Source organism: Neopsephotus bourkii, unplaced genomic scaffold, assembly GCF_033783945.1.
Source record: "Neopsephotus bourkii isolate Nb327-2 ecotype Australia unplaced genomic scaffold, CSIRO-AGI_Nbou_v1 NB_790, whole genome shotgun sequence".
In the NCBI taxonomy this organism is placed as follows: Eukaryota; Metazoa; Chordata; class Aves; order Psittaciformes; family Psittacidae; genus Neopsephotus; species Neopsephotus bourkii.
The window spans coordinates 7299-26051 of NW_026901286.1; the positions used below are offsets into that span (position 1 = coordinate 7299).

Below are 18753 nucleotides of genomic sequence, written 5' to 3' on the forward strand. Positions count from 1 at the left end.
CCCTCCATTTATCACCCCTACAAAGAATGAACTTTGATGAAACCAGACAAGTTCAGCAGTGACCAGATGAGTTTGGCAGTTTCATTAGCAGGCAACAATCCAACACTTTTTTCCTGGGTGCTGTAGCAGTCTTTTCTCTCCTTCTTAGTAGCTGGTGCAGTGATATAAGCGTAGGCAGGACACCTGACCCAAACTGGCCAAAGGGGTATTCAGTACCACAGCACATTATGCCCAGTATATAAACTGGGGGGAGTTACCTGGAAGGCCCAAATCACTGCTTGGGTCAAGCTGGGTATCTGTCAGTGGGTGCTGACCGATTGTATTCTCTCCCCTTGTTATTCCCCTTATCATTATTATTACTGTTGGTGGTAGTAGTCATTTTGAATTATACCTTAGTTACTGGACTGTTCTTACGTCAACACGTGGGATTTTCATTCTTTTAGCTCTCTTCCCCTTTCCTCTGAGAGTGGCGGGGGGGGGGGGGAAGAAGTGGGGGGAGTGAGCAAGCGGCAGTGTGGTTCTGAGTTATTGGCTGGGTTTAAACTATGACACTATGATTCTATGATCAGTAGCAATGCTCAGTAGCAGTCACTTAAAACTGGTGCAAGATTGCTGAAGGTACAAAAATTACACAGGTGTTTTGGGGAAAGTGGTTTTAACAGTGAATTTATTGAAGTACTATTTAAAGTTTAATTTTCTTTGTAAAAGCATTCTAGAATAGCTGCTCAGATGGGAGGAAAAAACTTGGGTTTAATATTTTATTATAAAATATTTATTTAAATACCTTTTTATAAACTGTCATTTCTAAGTGTTTAAGACTACTGAGGAGAAATTTATTTCTACTTTAAAGAACCTTTAGATTACATTTAACACATCCAAAATGGGACAATGCAGAAATCCAGAAACCTCTACAGTACTCCTTTTCCCTGGACCCACAAGCCTCTCTTCTTTATATAGAACAATGATTTTTCTCCTTGCTATTTGCAGGTGCTCCTGACCCAACAGCAGGTGCAAGCATAGATGATGAAAACTGCTGGCATTTGGATGAGGAACAGGTCCAAGAACAGGTTAAACTCTTCCTCTCCCATGGTGGATACCAAGGATCAGGAAAGCAGCTCAATTTACTTTTTTCCAAGGTATGTTAAGTACTCTAAACCTTCCATCTTTTCTCTATCCCCACTCCCCCAGCCAGTCTTATTCACATCTTACTCAGAGTCCCATTGTTCTAAAACAAGACAAAGCCTTTGGGAATGTGATGGAAAGTTAATAAAGCAGTGTTACACAATCTGGTGTGTCTTGAGATCAGTTTAAGGATATGAAGTAGCATTTCCTCTGTCTGTAGATTTTATGTTCTCTTCCTTCCTACCCACAAAATGTTGAAGAAACCTGTAGAAATGGTCTTGCAGCAGCTTGCATAATACAGTTGTGGATTACTTGTGGAAGAAGAGTGTTGCAGAATTGCAATGGGATACTGAAACTCAAAATTGTTACAATTGGGAAGCCTGACTATATTTTTCTACTTAATTTTTTTTTCACATCAGGTATATAAATTATATTTCTTATTTAACAGAGGTGAAATGTTTAACACTGCAGAATATTGTCTATACTGTGCTTTGCTTTGTCTTTTTCAAGTTTGTATTTAAAGACTGATTTCCTAGGTGCGAGAGATGCTAAAGATGAGAGATTCAAATGGAGCTCGCATGTTGATGTTGATAACAGAACAGTTCATGGCTGACCCTCGTCTGTCACACTGGAGACAACAAGGAAATGCAATGACTGACAAGTATAGGCAGCTCTGGGATGAACTGGGTAAATGTATAGACTTTAAAATCATTTAGGTGTTCATTTGTATAATGAATAAATAATTACATATTTGGGATGGAAGGAAACTTTATTGTGGTACTAGGTAAAGCAAGACAGAGTTTTCTGCAGTTTTGCTTCTTCAGTTACGGTTGGGTGAAATTGAATTTGTGATCTACTACATGAGACAGCAGGAGCGGAAGCATGGTATGAAACAAGTGTGATTACAACAGGTTGTAAGTACCTGAGGATCTAAAAAGAATAAAGCAAAAAGTAGAAATGTAGCTATACAACTGAGGGTAAGTATATAAGCCACTAGCACAAACTGAAAAGATTAAGTGAGAAATCGATTCACGACTAGAGAAAAATAGAAGGCAAAAAGAGAAAAATCATTAGGAGTGTGAGGAGATAGCAACAAAGGAGAGCAGAAGTCCATTACTGAGCAGGAAAGGAGATCAATTAAGAGTGGGCTATAACAATTAACACTGCTCTACAGGAAAGGTCAGTTGTGACTAGATATATGACTTGTACAATGGAGAGAGGAACACAGACTGAAATGGGAAAGGAATATTTAAACTGGTAAAGTCTGAAGACACTTGCTCTAAAGTGTTTGAGAAACTTGCTGACACAGTTTTGAACTGCTGCTTCATGAGTTCTCAAAATCTGTAGGAATTTGTGGTAGGGAGAGGAAATTTAAAACAACTTGAAAGTAGATATCACCAGTATTTTAAGGTAGGTAGGTGAGTGGAAAGAATAATATTAAGTAACCACCAGCATGCTTTCCTAGATGTAAGGTATTGGAACAAATTACTAACCAGTAAGTATGTAAGCATATAGAAGATAAAAGTGATAAAAGAAAACCTTAAATATTTAAAATACAATGGTAATTCTAATTTGTTTCTCTAAAAAATAATTCACTGAGTGTATGAGTAAAGGAATTAATGCATATATCTTATCTATAGTAAGGTTTTGGATGCTGTCTTGGAGGCTTTCTCAAAGCAAGTTGAAGACACAGCCAAATGGAATTGCTTTGTGATTCATGAAACTTGGAGTAGTTACCTGTGCTCTCACTCAATCTGGAAAGACACTTCAAGTCTAGACTTAAAGGAAAGTCTTGAGACATGTTCTGGTAAAACCTCCCAACCCCACCACCACCACCCCAAAAAACCCCAACCAAGACCCAGCAAAACAACAACACAAAACTTACTGATGACACCCCTTGGGACAATATGTAGACACCACAGAGAACAAAGCCAAAACAAGTAATGCTCTTGGTACACTTTAAAGATCCAAAACCAAGTTAAATGACATTAAATCCAAGCAAGAATAGCATGTTTCATTTAGAGAGGAAAAGTCAAAAGCAAAATTTATGTTTTCTACTGTTAAAGGTTAAAGATAGCCATGACTGATAGCATGTTGTCTGGTAGGCTTGACTGGATATGACCCGGTTAGCATAAATTATGTTCATTCTAAATGAAGCATTAGGCTAATAAAGCACTGTCTGTCTATAGTTGGCATTATGGACTTCTGTGGTGGATAGCCTTAATGTCAGATCAGGCAGTTCTGTCAATGTAGATATAAGTACTTTACCTTCAGGTATATTCTTAGTATGTAATACTACATACTACATATGTAATACATACTCCTAGTATGTAACTTTTATGATCCCTTATCTCACTGGAGAATAATGCTTTTTGCCAAGCTTAACATGTATACAGCAAAATTTTATTACACCATACTGAAAAATAGAGGGTCTCATGATTCATTGCTTATGGGGGTTGAGCTGGTAAGTGGTGGGAGAGGCAGAAATATGTTCTCCATCTGTTACCTGTAGCAGTCTTACCACATGCTGCCAGTAAACATGAGATTTTGTTATAATTTTCTTAGCAGCTACTCTTCCTGTTTCATCAGTCTCATATTAACATCATCTTGACACCACCTATCTGAAGATGGAATCTCTCTGCCTGCGGCATCAAATAAGCAATATTTTATATTAATCAAATTGATTACTTTACCTCTATTTAATCAGAATTGTAGCTGCCAATCCCAAAAAGCTGCAGTGCAACCTTCCAGCCTCACCACTACCTCAACTGCTGTATTTGCAGTCTGAGGCAGACCCGGTTGTTTCAGTCCTGAACTGCTATTCCTCCTCTAACATTATCAAAATATGGAACTGTTGGAACAAGTCCGGAAGAGGGCCATGAGGATAGTCAGGGGACTGGAACACCTCCCATATGAAGATCGGCTGAGAAAGTTGGGGCTGTTCAGCCTGGAGAAGAGAAGCCTGTGTGGAGACCTCATAGCAGCCTTCCAGTATCTGAAGGGGGCCTATAGGGATGCTGGGGAGGGACACTTCATTAGGGACTGTAGTGATGGGACAAGGAGTAATGGGTTAAATCTTAAACAGGGGAAGTTTAGATTGTATATAAGGAGGAAATTCTTTCCTGTTAGGGTGGTGAGGCACTGGAATAGGTTGCCCAGGGAGGTTGTGAATGCTCCATCCCTGGCAGTGTTCAAGACCAGGCTGGACGAGGCCTTGGGTGATATGGTTTAGAGCGAGGTGTCCCATGGCAGGGGGGTGGAACTTGATGATCTTAAGGTCCTTTCCAACCCTAACTATTCTATGATTCTACGATTATGTACCACAGTTTCAATTGCAAATACATTTCAATCACTTCAGGTGTGCAATAGGCTAAGGATAGAACTTAGTTCTTTCACCTCCAGCTTGTGTTTATGTTGCTAACCTGTCTACTTATTCCCCACACCAGTAGTATTCCTTCCACTGGTGCTTAGCAAGTTCCCTGAAAATATTTGTTAATTGTATGATTCTCTCCACCTTGACTCCTAAATTGTGTGAAAATTAGAAGCTGCTGCCATATTTCTGATAGGATTTCACCTTGAGATTCACTCTAGCTAAACACATCTCTTTTTCAGGTGAAACATGCATGTGAATATGCAAAAGTTGAAGGAGGTTTTAAGGGAGACCAGAGTTACAATGGCAAACTACAGAAGCAAGAGCAGGATGTCCCTGGCAACCCTTGATCTGTTTCAGTAGTGGCAGAGAATTCAGACATTGGGTTTAAGGGGGTGATGGTATCGTTAGGTTCTAAAATAATGTTGGTTTCCTATCTTGTCATCTTCTGGATGTCAGAGAACTAAATTATCAATAAAGGGAGTGGGAGATGCATTTGCATACTTTTCATATTATCTGTTCAGTGTAATCAGGAGTGGCATATATGTGTCTTTAAAAAAGCTTTGTCTATGATCTCAATTATTTCACAGATACGTAACAACATATGTACTTATGGAGATTTTTAAGACATGTAAAATATACATAAAGTATATGTAAAGTATACATAAAGTATATATAAAGTAAAGCGCTCGACACTGTCCCCCACGACATTCTTGTCTCTAAATTGGAGAGACATCAATTTGATGAATGGACCACTCGGTGGATAAAGAACTGGCTGGATGGCTGCACACAAAGAGTTGTGGTCAATGGCTCAATGTCTGGCTGGAGACCAGTTACGAGCGGTGTCCCTCAGGGATCAGTGTTGGGACCGGTCTTGTTTAACATCTTCGTCGCTGACATGGACAGTGGGATTGAGTGCGCCCTCAGCAAGTTTGCAGATGACACAGCAGCATCCCACAGCATCCTTGCGGCCAAACTGATGAAGTGTGGTCTGGATGACCGGGTAGTGAGGTGGACTGTGAACTGGCTGAAGGAGAGAAGCCAGAGAGTTGTAGTCTATGGGGCGGAGTCTAGTTGGAGGCCTGTAACTAGTGGAGTGCCTCAAGGGTACACTGAACAGGATGCCCAGGGAGGTTGTGGAATCTCCTTCTTTGAAGACATTCAAGACCCACCTGGACACGTTCCTGTGTAACCTTATCTAGGTGTTCCTGCTCCGGCAGGGGGATTGGACTAGATGATCTTTTGAGGTCCCTTCCAATCTCTAACATACTGTGATACTGTGATACTGTGATGACACCAAGCTGTGTGGTTCGGTTGATACGCTGGAGGGAAGGAATGCCATCCAGAGGGACCTTGACACGCTTGTGAGGTGGGCTGATGCCAACCTCATGAAGTTTAACCATGCCAAGTGCAAGGTCCTACACCTGGGTCGGAGCAATCCCAGACACAGCTACAGGCTGGGCAGAGAAGAGATTCAGAGCAGCCCTGCGGAGAAGGACTTGGGGGTGCTGGTCAATGAGAAAATGAACATGAGCCAGCAGTGTGCGCCTGCAGCCCAGAAAGCCAACCGTATCCTGGGCTGCATCAAAAGGAGCGTGACCAGCAGGTCGAAGGAGGTGATCCTGCCCCTTTATTCTGCTCTCATGAGAACTCACTTGGAGTATTGTGTACAGTTCTGGTGTCCTCAACATAAAAAGGACATGGATCTGTTGGAACAAGTGCAGAGGAGGGCCATGAGGATGATCAGGGGACTGGAGCACCTCCCATATGAAGATTGGCTGAGAAAGTTGGGGCTGTTCAGCCTGGAGAAGAGAAGGCTGCGTGGAGACCTCATAGCGGCCTTCCAGTATCTTAAGGGGGGTATATAGGGATGCTGGGGATGGACTCTTCATTAGGGACTGTAGTGGTAGGACAAGGGGTAATGGGTTAAAACTTAAACAGGGGAAGTTTAGATTGGATATAAGGAGGAAATTCTTTCCTGTTAGGGTAGTGAGGCACTGGAATAGGTTGTCCAGGGAGGTTGTGAATGCTTCATCCCTGGCAGTGTTCAAGGCCATGTTGGACGAGGCCTTGGGTAATATGGTTTAGAGCAAGGTGTCCCTGCCCATGGCAGGGGGGTTGGAACTTGATGATCTTAAGGTCCTTTCCAACCCTAACTATTCTATGATTCTATGATTCTATGTAAGTCTAGACTGCTTAATAAAGGCTGGCTTGCTTGCACTGGTGTGCTGTCTGCCAACTGTTAGGGATTCAGCCAGTTTCTCAGTTCCACTTTGGCATAGGTTTTTAAGCATACTTAAATAACTTCAACTTTTCTCCTTGACTGGATTGCTTGAGCCTTTTATTAAAGCTTACCTGATGCTGTCTGTCATTTGCCAAGGAAACTGGAAGGACACATTGGGCTCTGATCAGAATTCCTGATGAAGATTATGGTAAACTGTGTTGATTATAGATTATGGTAAATTGTGTAGAAATCAGATTGGGTTTGTATGCTTGAAGATGCTGATTTAAAAAAAAGAAAAACAAAATTAAATATTTCACATCTAAGTATGAGCCTGGCAATTTTCTAATACAAAGTTCTAATTCTATAAGAAATTCTGATTAAAAGGCCTCAAGTTAACTAGCTAGTTACGTGCAATGCTATTTTGTTGTGTTTTAAAGCCTCTAGATCAGGAGGAAGAATATAAGTATGCTCAGCAGATTCCTCTGTTGTACATCAAATAATAGGTTGAGCCAAATGCTCCAAAGAAACAGTATTGGAAAGATTAAGATTACAGGTCAAAACTATAAGATTAGCTCATATACTTCTCATGTTAGAAGAATTTAGATGAGCTTTAGCAATGCACTGGTGAACACTTCCAACTTGCCACAGTAATACATGGATGTGTTTGCCAGAGTTTAGAGTGTAGGTTGAATTCTTCATGTTGCTGTTTAAATGGTGTCTAGGTTGGTAAATTTCAAATGCTGATCTTAATGTGTTTAACTTGGTGACCATGGTTGAAGACTTCAGTATATCAGAATGATTAACTACCTGAAACCCTCAGTTTGTCTTTTTAATTCAATTGCATTGGTAAAATGGTAGAATATGGAAATGCACAGTAAATATCTTCTGATGCCTGTTGAACTGAGATCTCAGATTTGAAGAAAAGGTCAGTTAACCTTCTTTGTAGTCTAGAGAGGAAAAAATGGTCCATGCAATCTTACTACACAACTCATCCATCAAAAATTAAGTAAAAGTTTCTTGTTCTCTATGAAAATGAAAAAAAATCCTTAATAAAAGGAGAAAATTTGTCTTTGTGCGCCAGACCAGGGATCATGATGGCTGTGAGGCTCTGCTTTGGAATTAAATGTTGAGCACTGCCAGATGCCAGACATTGAGAAGAGGCTGAATTTTATTGGCAAATGGGATCTGCAAATTAATAGGTGTTTTCTGCAGGCTTCTGGCTGTGAAATGAAATTCGCTTTAGCCACATAGATAATACAGGACCTGAATACAAATGTCACACGTCACCATCAGGGCCCACTTCGAAAGAATAGCATTCTCACTCAAACACTGCACAATTACAGATCATTTAAATATGGAGACTACATTTAAACTAAAAGCCCCATTTGCCTTGTATTGCAATTTAAATGTCCTCTTAGCAAAAGCTAAGTGGCAAATTAAATGAAGAAAGTGCCCACATTTTTAAAGCTGAAATGCAAATCAACCTTTTATTGATTCTCATGTGCCACAAATGAATCATTATTCTTGTAAACCCTAAACCAAGCCATAATTTGAGCAGCTACTGTTATCAAAGCAGGGCTGCTCTTGTGACAGCTTAATAAAGCTGAAACTGTTAAACTAAATTGCAGATGCTTAACCTGATGAAAGTAGTCAAGTAGAAGAATCTAAGATAGGTATCTACTACTCGGTGGAGTGAGGGAGCCAAACAGCTGGTCAATATGTGGATTATGATATCAGATATTGTTTTGTGAAATACCATTTTCAGTATCTTTCTTCTTGCTTGCCTTTTTGGTGAAGAGACTTTACATAATTTGCATGTTTCAAAACAACCATTTCTAGTATATTTCCTTCACTGGGAAGGAATGGGGGGTATAAGATGGAAAGGATCTTGTAGGTCAAGATAAAGACACTTTGATAAAGCAAAATGCTGCACATGGAAGCAAAGGAAAACAAAAGATTTATTCTCTACTTCTCATCAGCAGGCAATGTCCAGCCACTTTCCAGGAACTTGGGTTTCAGTACCCACAGTGGTTGCTCCAGAAGACAAGTATTGTAATAACCAATGCCCCCTCTCCTCTTATTTTCTCTTAGTTTTTATTACTGAACAGATGTCATATAGTATGGAATATCCCTTTGGTCAGTTTGGGTCAGCTGTCCTGGCTATGTCACCTCCCAAGCTCTTGCCCACCCCTAGCCTACTGGCCTTTGGGGGTGGGGGAATATTGGAGAAACAGCCTTGATGCTGTGGGAGTACTGCTCAGCAGTAGCCAAAACACTGGTGTGTTATCAACACCTTTCTAGCTACCAATACAAAGCACAGTACTATGAGGGCTGCTATTGGGAAAACTACCTCCATCCCAGCCAGACCCAATACACATGGGGAAGAGGGTACAGCCAGAGAGCTCTTGCAAGGCAGAGCAGTGGACAAAATTGTCAAACCTGTTCTCATTTTTCATCATGCTGATTCTTATCTCTGTTGGTTCTTGTATTTCATAAAGATGAGAACTTAAAAGGTATTCTGTACTTCCGGCTGGTTAGTCTCCATATTTTAATGCATAAGCTTCTCCTGTTTATCTCAACCACTTGTTGGTATCTAAAGTTTTTAAGTGTAGGAACCTCTCATGATATTTCCATGAGCCTCATTTGTGGGATAAAGCTTTTCTGCATGATGTCTTTACAGTCCCATCTGTTATGCATACTGAATATCTTGTTCTCAAAGGTATTTCCTGAACAGAATATGTTTTTGCCTTAGTAGTTCTTTCAGTCTTAGTATTTTTTTCACTAGCACTTTGCCTTACTGTGGGCTACATTTTAACTCTTGGAACAGCCTGATGATTTACTTTGAGTTCACATTTGCTGATATTTTGGATGTTTTCTGGATTAGTGATACATTTTTGTGTTAAAATTTAAAGCTAAAATATCATTTTACAAGGTTATGTCACAAAGAGAAATAGTACAATATTTTTCCTGAGGGATCATTCCTAAATATTAGTAACACTTTGCTCCTCATCTAAAACTTAATTTTAAATGCTGAGTTTAGGCAAGGAATCATTATAGATCAATTAAGAGAGACTTAATTACCATTTTGACAAGAGCAAACTAAAGATTGAGTGTTAAATAATGCTTTTTTTGATTTGGAAACTGCTCTGATTTTTTCTGATAAGATTTTATATTTATCTCTAGAACCCTAACTAAATGAAGCTGTTCTCCATCTATGGTTCTATCTCAAGCATTCCTTCCCTTTGCAATTAGAGAGACAAGCCTGTATTAATGGGATATGCTAGCTGCTCTAAACAGATTATCTCTGCTTAGTACTTAAGGGAAGGGGGGAAAGGACGAAGCACCTAGGATTCTTGCCATTATGTCCCTAGAGAAATTTCTTCCTTATGCCAGATTGTATGAAACTACTTCAGGGCTGCCATGAAAACAAATCAGTAAAGATAAGCATTCATTACAGTTTCTGTGTTTTAATACTATTTTTATGGATATGCATACTTCATGCAATACCTTTTTAGGATACACTACGCAGTAGAAATAGTCACTTTTCCCCATTTTTTATGGTATTTCAAAATGGTATAGCAAGGCTTTAATTCTGAAATTTGAACACCAATCCGTATTTACATCATTTCTTTGGGTATCTGAAGTTCTAATTGAATCATGCTCAGCCTTAAAGCTAAGGAAAGTACAAATGCTGTGCATCTTGAAATTTCATAGTTTAATCAGTTGCACATATTACATTTCTGGCCTTGAAATGAAAGCTGTAGGAATGCCCACGTTTCAAAGGAGATGGGATGCACAATGCTTTGCACCATTTCCCTTGACCTTTCATTGTGGGACTTATGGGTGATCTTGAACATACTCGTGTCTACAACTATGTCATATTCATGTCCAGTAGACTGTCTTTGCTTAACTGATAATCCTTTTCTTACTATCAGTTTTCTTAGTCTTAGCTGCCATGGTGTGGTTGCCATAACAGATAAAAAATGCATGTGCATTTGAGGTTACAGCTCTTTTACAGAATAAGCTGTTAATATATGTCAGTGTGTTTGACTGTTTTATGCTGTTGGAGACACTAACTTAAGAGTACTTATGAGTTAGTATCGCAAGACAGTTTTGGTGCTCTAAGCCCTGAGTTATGGATGACAATGGAGTGTCAGAGTTGTTCCTGTCAAGTTAATTTCCTTGATGAATAAAGCCAGGCCGTTGTTCTGCAAAAGATGGGTTGCGTCCATCTTCTTTGAGGATGATTTCCTTGCTCCTTCTTTACAAACAGTATAACATTATTTGCATGTGACACAGTATTTGAAATTGAGGGTATATGAGGCTGGAGTATGACAGTAAACAGGAGCTATTTTCTAAGAGGGTATTCTTTCCTGTGGTTAAATTGCATTTATTGGACTTGAGGAATAACGGTGAAAGTAATTCCTGATGGGCTGTAAAAGTGTTATCTAGTAGGTAACAGCATATAATTGAATACATTGGCTGTTTTCCCCCAAAACTAAATCCCCTTGAGGTGCACATCAGACTTCCCTGTTATCCCACGTTACCCATCGAGTATATCCAGGTACCTTAGCAAAAGAAATCCCATGAGTGGGTTTGCCTTTACCTGAAGCAGGAATAATACAGACTGTATTCCCCAGCAAATTCTCTATGTGCACCACAGGAACTTTATCCCCCCCTACAGAATGTAAAAGTTCTGACTGGACTGAGCCAGACCTGTTGGCAGATCCTCTGGTGTTGACCAACCAGGTGGCTTTTGGTAAATGTGTATCCCAATGTTTGAAAGTCATAGAATCATAGAATAGTTAGGGTTGGAAAGGACCTTAAGTTCATCTAGTTCCAGCCCCCTGCCATGGGCAGGGACACCTCACACTAAACCATGCCATCCAGGGCTCTGTCTAACCTTGCCTTGAACTCCTCCAGGGACAGAGTATTCACAACTTCCCTGGGCAACCCATTCCATTGCCTCACCACCCTAACAGGAAAGAATTTCTTCCTTATATCTAATCTAAACTTCCGCTGTTTAGATTTTGACCCGTTACCCCTTGTCCTGTCAAAACAATCCGTAATGAATAGTCCCTCCCCAGCATCCCTATAGCCCCCCTTCAGATACTGGAAGGCTGCTATGAGGTCTCCACGCAGCCTTCTCTTCTCCAGGCTGAACAGCCCCAACTTTCTCAGCCTGTCTTCATATGGGAGGTGCTCCAGTCCCCTGATGATCCTCGTAGCCCTCCTCTGGACTTGTTCCAACAGTTCCATATCCTTTTTATGTTGAGGACACCAGAACTGTACACAATAATCCAAGTGGGTTCTCACGAGAGCAGAGTAGAGGGGCAGGATAACCTAATTTGATATGATGGTCATGCTCATTTTGATGCAGCCCAACATACGGTTGGTTTTCTGGGCTGCGAGCACACACTTCTGGCTCTTGTTAATTTTTTCATAGACCAACACCCCCAAGTCCTCCTCCACAGGGCTTCTCTGAATCTTTTCTCTGCCCAGCCTGTAGCTGTGCCTGGGATTGCTCCGACTCAGGTGTAGGACCTTGCACTTGGCATGGTTAAACTTCATAAGGTTGGCATCAGCCTACCTCAGAAGCGTGCCAATGTCCCTCTAAATGGCATTCCTTCTCTCCAGTGTATCAACTGAATCACACAGCTCGGTGTCATCAGCAAAACTGCTGAGGGCAGACTCAATCCCACTGTCCATGTCACCAACAAAGATGTTGAACAACACTGGTCCCAACACTGATTACTAAGGGACACTTGTTACTGTTCTCCAGATGGACATTGAGCCATTGACCACAACTCCTTGCGTGTGGCCATCCAGCCAGTTCTTTATCCACCGAAGTGGTCCACCTATCAAATTGATGTCTCTCCAATTTAGAGACAAGGATGTCATGTAGGACATGTGGGACAGTGTCAAATACTTTTCACAAGTCCAGGCAGATGACAGGTAGGCTGTCACCAAGTACCTTGTTGTTTTTCATGTGCCTTAGCATGCCTTCCAGGAGAATCTGCTCCAAGATTTTGCCAGGCACAGAGGTGAGACTGACTGGTCTGTAATTCCCCGGGTCATCCATTTTCCCCTTCTTGAAAATGGGGGTTATATTTCCCTTTTTCCAGTCATCGGGAACTTCACCTGACTGCCATGATTTTTCAAATATGATGGCCAGCGGCTTAGCAACTTCATTTGCCAGCTCCTTCAGGACCCACGGATGGATTTCATCAGGACCCATGGACTTGTGCACGTTCAGATTTTTAAGATGGTCTCAAACCAATTCCTCTCCTACAGTGGGCCCAAGGTCTTCATTCTCACAGTCCCTGCGTCTGCCTTCCAAGACTTGGGTGGTGCGGTCAGAGCCTTTGCTAGAGAAGACCGAGGCAAAGAAGTCATTCAGAACCTCAGCCTTCTCCAAATCCTGTGTAGCTAGTTCACCCGAGAGCTTCCTGAGGGGGCCTACGTTCTCCCTAATCTGTTTTTTATTTGCTATGTACCTGTAGAATCCCTTCCTGTTATCCTTAATATCCCTAGCCAAGTTTAATTCTAACTGGGCCTTAGCTTTCCTAACCTGGTCCCTAGCTTCCCGGACAATAACCCTGTACTCTTCCCAGGCCGCCTGTCCTTGCTTCCACTTTCTATAAAACTCTTTTTTCATTTGAATTTTCCTCAGCAGCTCCTTATCCATCCAAGGAGGTCTCCTGGCCCTCCTGCTGCACTTCCTTCTGGTTGGGATGCAACACTCCTGAGCTTGTAGCAGGTGATCCTTGAAGACCAACCAAGAGTCTTGAGCCCCCCTGCCCTCTAGGGCTATATCCCATGGAACCTTACTAAGCAGGTTCCTGAAGAGGCCAAAGTCTGCTTTTTTGAAGTCTAGGGCAGTGAGCTTGCTGCACGCTCTTCTCACTGTCCTAAGGATCTCAAATTCAACCATCTCGTGGTCGCTGCATCCAAGGCTGCCCTGCAGTGCCACATTTCCAACGAGCCCTTCCCTGTTGGTGAGCACAAGGTCAAGCATGGCACCTCTCCTTGTCGGTTCCTCTATTACTTGCAGAAGGAAGTTGTCTTCCACACAATCGAGGAACCTCCTGGATTGCTTGTGCCGGGCCGTACCGTCATTCCAACAGATGTCAGGGTGGTTGAAGTCACCCATGAGAACGAGGGCCTGTGAGCGTGAGGCTTTTCCTATCTGCCTATAGAGTGCTTCATCCGCAGATTCCTCTTGATCAGGTGGTCTATAACAGATCCCCACAGTAATGTCTCCCATCACTGTTTTCCCTTTAACCCTGACCCACAAGCTCTCTGTTAACTGCTCACCAGTCCCCAGACAGAGTTCCATACTCTCCAGCCTATCCCTAACATAAAGGGCAACTCCCCCTCTGCGCCTGCCAGGCCTGTCTTTTCTAAAGAGTCTGTAACCTTCCATTCCAACACTCCAGTCATAGGAGCCATCCCACCATGTTTCTGTGATGCCTATAATATCATACCCCTGTAGACGAGCACACATCTCTAATTCCTCTTGTTTGTTCCCCATGCTACGGGCATTTGTATAGAGGCATCTGAGCCGAGCTCCAAATGAAGCCGGCTCATTGGCTGGAGCAGCCGGAATATCTCTGCATTGGTCCAAGCATTTATTATAGGTGCTGGCAACTGACTGGGAGTGTTGGGATGGAATGATGCCCCCCTCCCCCAACACATCTAGTTTAAAGCCTCCTTAACCACTCTGGCAAGCCTCCTACCAAAACTGCCCTTCCCCTTCTTTATCGGACCAGCTCCACCAGCCCCCGCTAGACCTGGCCTACAAACTTGGGTCCCATGTTCAAGACACCCAAACCCCTGACTGTGACACCACCCTTTTAACCATTTATTAACCTGGCTAATCCTCCTAGCTTTTTTTAATTCCTCCCCTGTATCCTGGAGAATAGATGAAAAGACAATCTGAGCTCCAAAGCCCTTAACCACCTCTCCCAGGGCTCTGTAGTCCCTCTTTATGCTCCCCAGGCTACTACTATCTATATCCCTAGCACCCACATGTATCACCAAAAGTGGGTAATAGTCTGTAGGGCTTACCAGAGCAGGCAGCCTCTCTGCCACATCCCTGATCCGTGCCTCTGGTAGGCAACACACCTCCCTTGAGACTGGGTCAGGCCGACAGACGAGTGCTTCTGTCCCTTTCAAAGTAGAACCCCCTTCGACTAGGACTCGCCGCTTTTTCCTGGCAGCACCAGTTGAAATCTTTAATAGTGCATCACCAGGCTGTTTCTGGCACAAGTGCGTTTCCTCATGAGCCCCCTGCAGGATAGCAAAGCGGTTCTGCGTGGGGGCAACAGGTTCAGGAGGAAGTCCATTGCTTTTAATTGTCCTTTTCCTCCTTTTTTGTTGTTTTTTTTTTTGTCACCAATTCCCAGCTTCAAGAGCTAACAACCTCCTTCTTTCCTCCATGAGCTACAGGGGACGCTTGAGAACTCTGCACAGTTTGGGCAGGGAACAAGCATTCCTATTTTCTCTCATCTACCCTGACATCTTGTAGCCTATTAATAGCTTCCCGCAGCTCGGTCACCTGCTGCAGGAGAGCCTCCACCAGGGAGCACCCAGTGCAGCCCTGCCCGTTGCGTGCGTACCTTTCCCTCACCAGAGCAGTGCAGGCACTCTCTACATCCCGAGCTCTGCACTGCAGCCTCCCCTCTCATCGGCTCTGTCTGTGTGCATACAGTGGCCACCGCCGGGGCAGCCAGAGCAGAGCCCCCAGACCGGGCCCTGGTCATACGGCGAGTGCTCACCATCCCACTCGCCTGCCCGTGCGAATTGCCGCGCAAACTGCCTCGAGCCACTCTGTTCACCCGGCTCCTGGTCGCTCGAGCTCCCTGGGGCAGGTTTTTAACCAATCACGGCTGGCGCCGTTCCTCCTGGCTCCGCCCCCTGTGAGTCAGCTGCTCGCGTCAGCTGAGCTGCCTGCTCCTGGGCAGGTCCTGTCAAGGACTTGAGGCTCCCTTGGTGGCTCTTGTCGCTCTGAGTTGAGGCTCCTGGACGCTGATCTCCCCGCTCCGGTGTTCAAGGCATCCTCTCTCGAGCTACTCACCTCAGCAACTGATCCTTGAATATTATCCAGCTTTCTTTGGCCCGTCTTCCATCTAGGGCTTTATCCCATGGTATTCCACCATGCAGTTCCCTCAGGAGGCTAAAGTCTGCTCTCCTGAAGTCCATGGTAGTGAGTTTACTGCACACACTCCTCACCACACTGTGGGATGGAGAGGAGAATCAAAAGAATGCAAATCCATGGGTTGAGATAAGAAAAGTCCAGTAAATACGGTAACACACAAAACTAGCACCACCACCAATAATAATGATAAGGGAAATAACAAGGGGAGGGAACATAAAACTGAAATGGGAAAGGAAAAAAAACAATTAACACAAGTAGTTACACAGTACAATTGCTCACCACCCACCAGCCTATACCCAGTCCAATCTGAGCAGTGATCTGGGCCTTCCAGGGGACTCCCCCAGTTACTATACTGGGCATGATATGCTGTTTTATAGAATACCCCTTTGGCTAGTTTGGGTCAGGTGCCCTGTCTCTGCTCCCTCCTAGCTTTTTGTGCCACTCCTCACTGACAGAGCATGCCAGCATGGTTTTTCATGGTGTGTCCCCCCTATTTATTTTTTTTTTTTTTACCATTTAATGAGACATTTGCTCATATTGTGAGTGAAATTGGTGACATCATTAAATCAAGTCAAACAGGTACAGAATGCCAGGTATGCATTTTGGGAAACTTAAGTATAAGCTGTTGCAAACAGCAGTTTCCAGTCACTAAAAATGGATTTAGATATTTTTCTCATAAATTAATTACAAGTACCTGCCCTTCATTTTTCTGTAAGGGGTAAGTGTGATCAGCAGTTTTCCCATAGGGAATTTTCTGCCATTAGGCACAAAACAGAGAATCTCTTATTTGAGGGAAGTGTAAGCTTTTACGTTGGTTGTAACGTTTAAGGACTAGATCATGAGGGCTTCCACTGAGCAGCATAAGAGTGGAATAGGAAGAATATCCCTGGGCTCCTTACAGTTGTCATGTAGTGAAATCTGGGCACAAATGAACATCCTTCTTGTTATCAATGAGAGAGCCAATCTCGTTTTAAAACGTTAATTTATAAATTTATTAAGTTGAGCAAGCAATAGCAGATAAAAAAACAGCACTAGGTGCGCCGGGGAGCCCCCGCTCCGCCCAAGATGCGCACGCGGGGTCTTTGGGAGGCTGTCCTTTATATTTTTCAGTTCAAGGCTTCAGCCAATCCCGCTGCTTCTTTTTGCTCGGATGCTGACGTGGTTCTTTTCCATTGCTTCCCTTTGGTGCTGGGGTCTCATCTTCGAGAAGTTTCCAGAAGTTTCCAGAGATTTCGAGAAATGCCCATTACCAGCCTTATCACAACCTCCCTCCCTTATATGGTACATGTAACAAGATACAACTTCAAACTACCTAACCCCCCCTTAAAGCAGCAACGTCGGGGGAAGTCCGCGGCCGCTCTTAAAGGGGCCGCGCCTCAGCATCTTTTTTCCCGCCCCTTTTTCTTCTCATAATCTTGTGTAATAATACAACTGACTTCCATTTATAACTCACTAAGTACAATAGTTATGAAAAAGGAATATGTTTCCAGTTACAGAGTTTCTCAGTGTAGCAAGCAATATTTCCCTTTAAACCTTTTGATGAACAAACCCCACACATTACACTTCTCAGACTTTTCAGTGCTAGGAGCAGGATCGGAAACGGTGAATTGTAAGAACCAGAATGGAGCAGATGCCAGGGGAGGAGGAAGGCACTTGGGGAGAAGGAGAAGGAAGAAATTAATACAGGCAGATGCACACATGCTGGGTGGGAGATCACATATATACACACAAAAACTTGAAGCCCACATAGGCTGAAGAGGGTGGGCTCACTGGCATTATGCTTCCTTCTCCCAGATGGTAGCCTTTGTAGCTCTACAGGAGCTGAGTCTGAGGCTCTTTCTGTTCCATTCTCTTCTCAGTGGGGGAGTTTTGCCTCACACTCCTCTTCCTGCAGGGAATCTGGCAGTCATGAAAGCTGGGTGAGATCTCAAATGTGCATGCAGTTTGCCCTAAAGTCACCAGGAGCAGGGTGAAGTTGATCTATTGAAGTTTTAAGTTGTTTATTTTGTGTTTATAAGAAATACACTTGTCCTTGTGCTTCATTTACATAAAAATACTGTGGATTTCTGAGACAAGTCACTGTTAACAACATAGTTACGCTTGACATAGTTTCCCTCTTTAAACCAAAGAAGTTTTTAAAGGATTTGGGTGCTTTGGGGTATCTCTTCCCTTTCTTGCCTCTTAGATGTACTGCATGCGTAGTGGAGCTCCTTAAGAAGGCAAGTGAATTCCTTTGCTTTTGGTGGTGTTTCTGAGATGCAAAAAAAGAAAAGGCAACTCATTTTGTAGGGTCATGGTGTAATCAGTAGTGTGCATTCTGCCTTTCTGGATTATTGAAATACCACATGTGGTTAAGATATTCCACTTTGCTTTTGCTTCAATCTGAAAACACCAGGAAGCTGGTTACAAATTTTTAAATTGGCCTTTTTTTTTTTTTTTTTTTAATGCTGAGAGGTACAGTGTCTACTCATTGACCTAAAGCAATACTTGATTTTGAAAATAAATAAGCAAGCCCAAGATAACTATTCTACAAGGCTTTCCAATATGCCCCAACTTCACTTCTGTTTTGTACATTGCAAATAATATAGTCCTTTTTTCTTGGGCAGCACTGAATGCTTAATGCTTAATAATAAGAAACAGTTGTAATGTAATTCAGAGGGACCTGGACAAGCTAGAGAAGTGGGCTCATGTGTGATAGCGGAATAGACTCCATAACTTCCTTAAAGTTGTAAAGTAGGTATGCTTTATTCAGCTGAAGACGCATGGGGGATTGGTCCTCCAAAAGGCATGCGTGCCTCAGTGCCGTTTTCCTTTTACATTTATCCTGTAAAGTCATACATAGGTATTAGGTCGCACAATACGCCTATACATATTCAT

The 18753-nt window shown here is 42.8% G+C and overlaps 1 long non-coding RNA gene across 1 annotated transcript; it reads left to right on the forward strand.

Annotated features, from left to right (window-relative positions):
* The first annotated feature begins 890 nt into the window (after positions 1-890).
* On the forward strand, positions 891-3314 carry LOC133213220 (uncharacterized). Its single transcript, XR_009725734.1, has 2 exons — positions 891-1136; positions 1659-3314. It is a non-coding gene; the product is annotated as an uncharacterized LOC133213220 (long non-coding RNA).
* The last annotated feature ends 15439 nt before the right edge of the window (positions 3315-18753 follow it).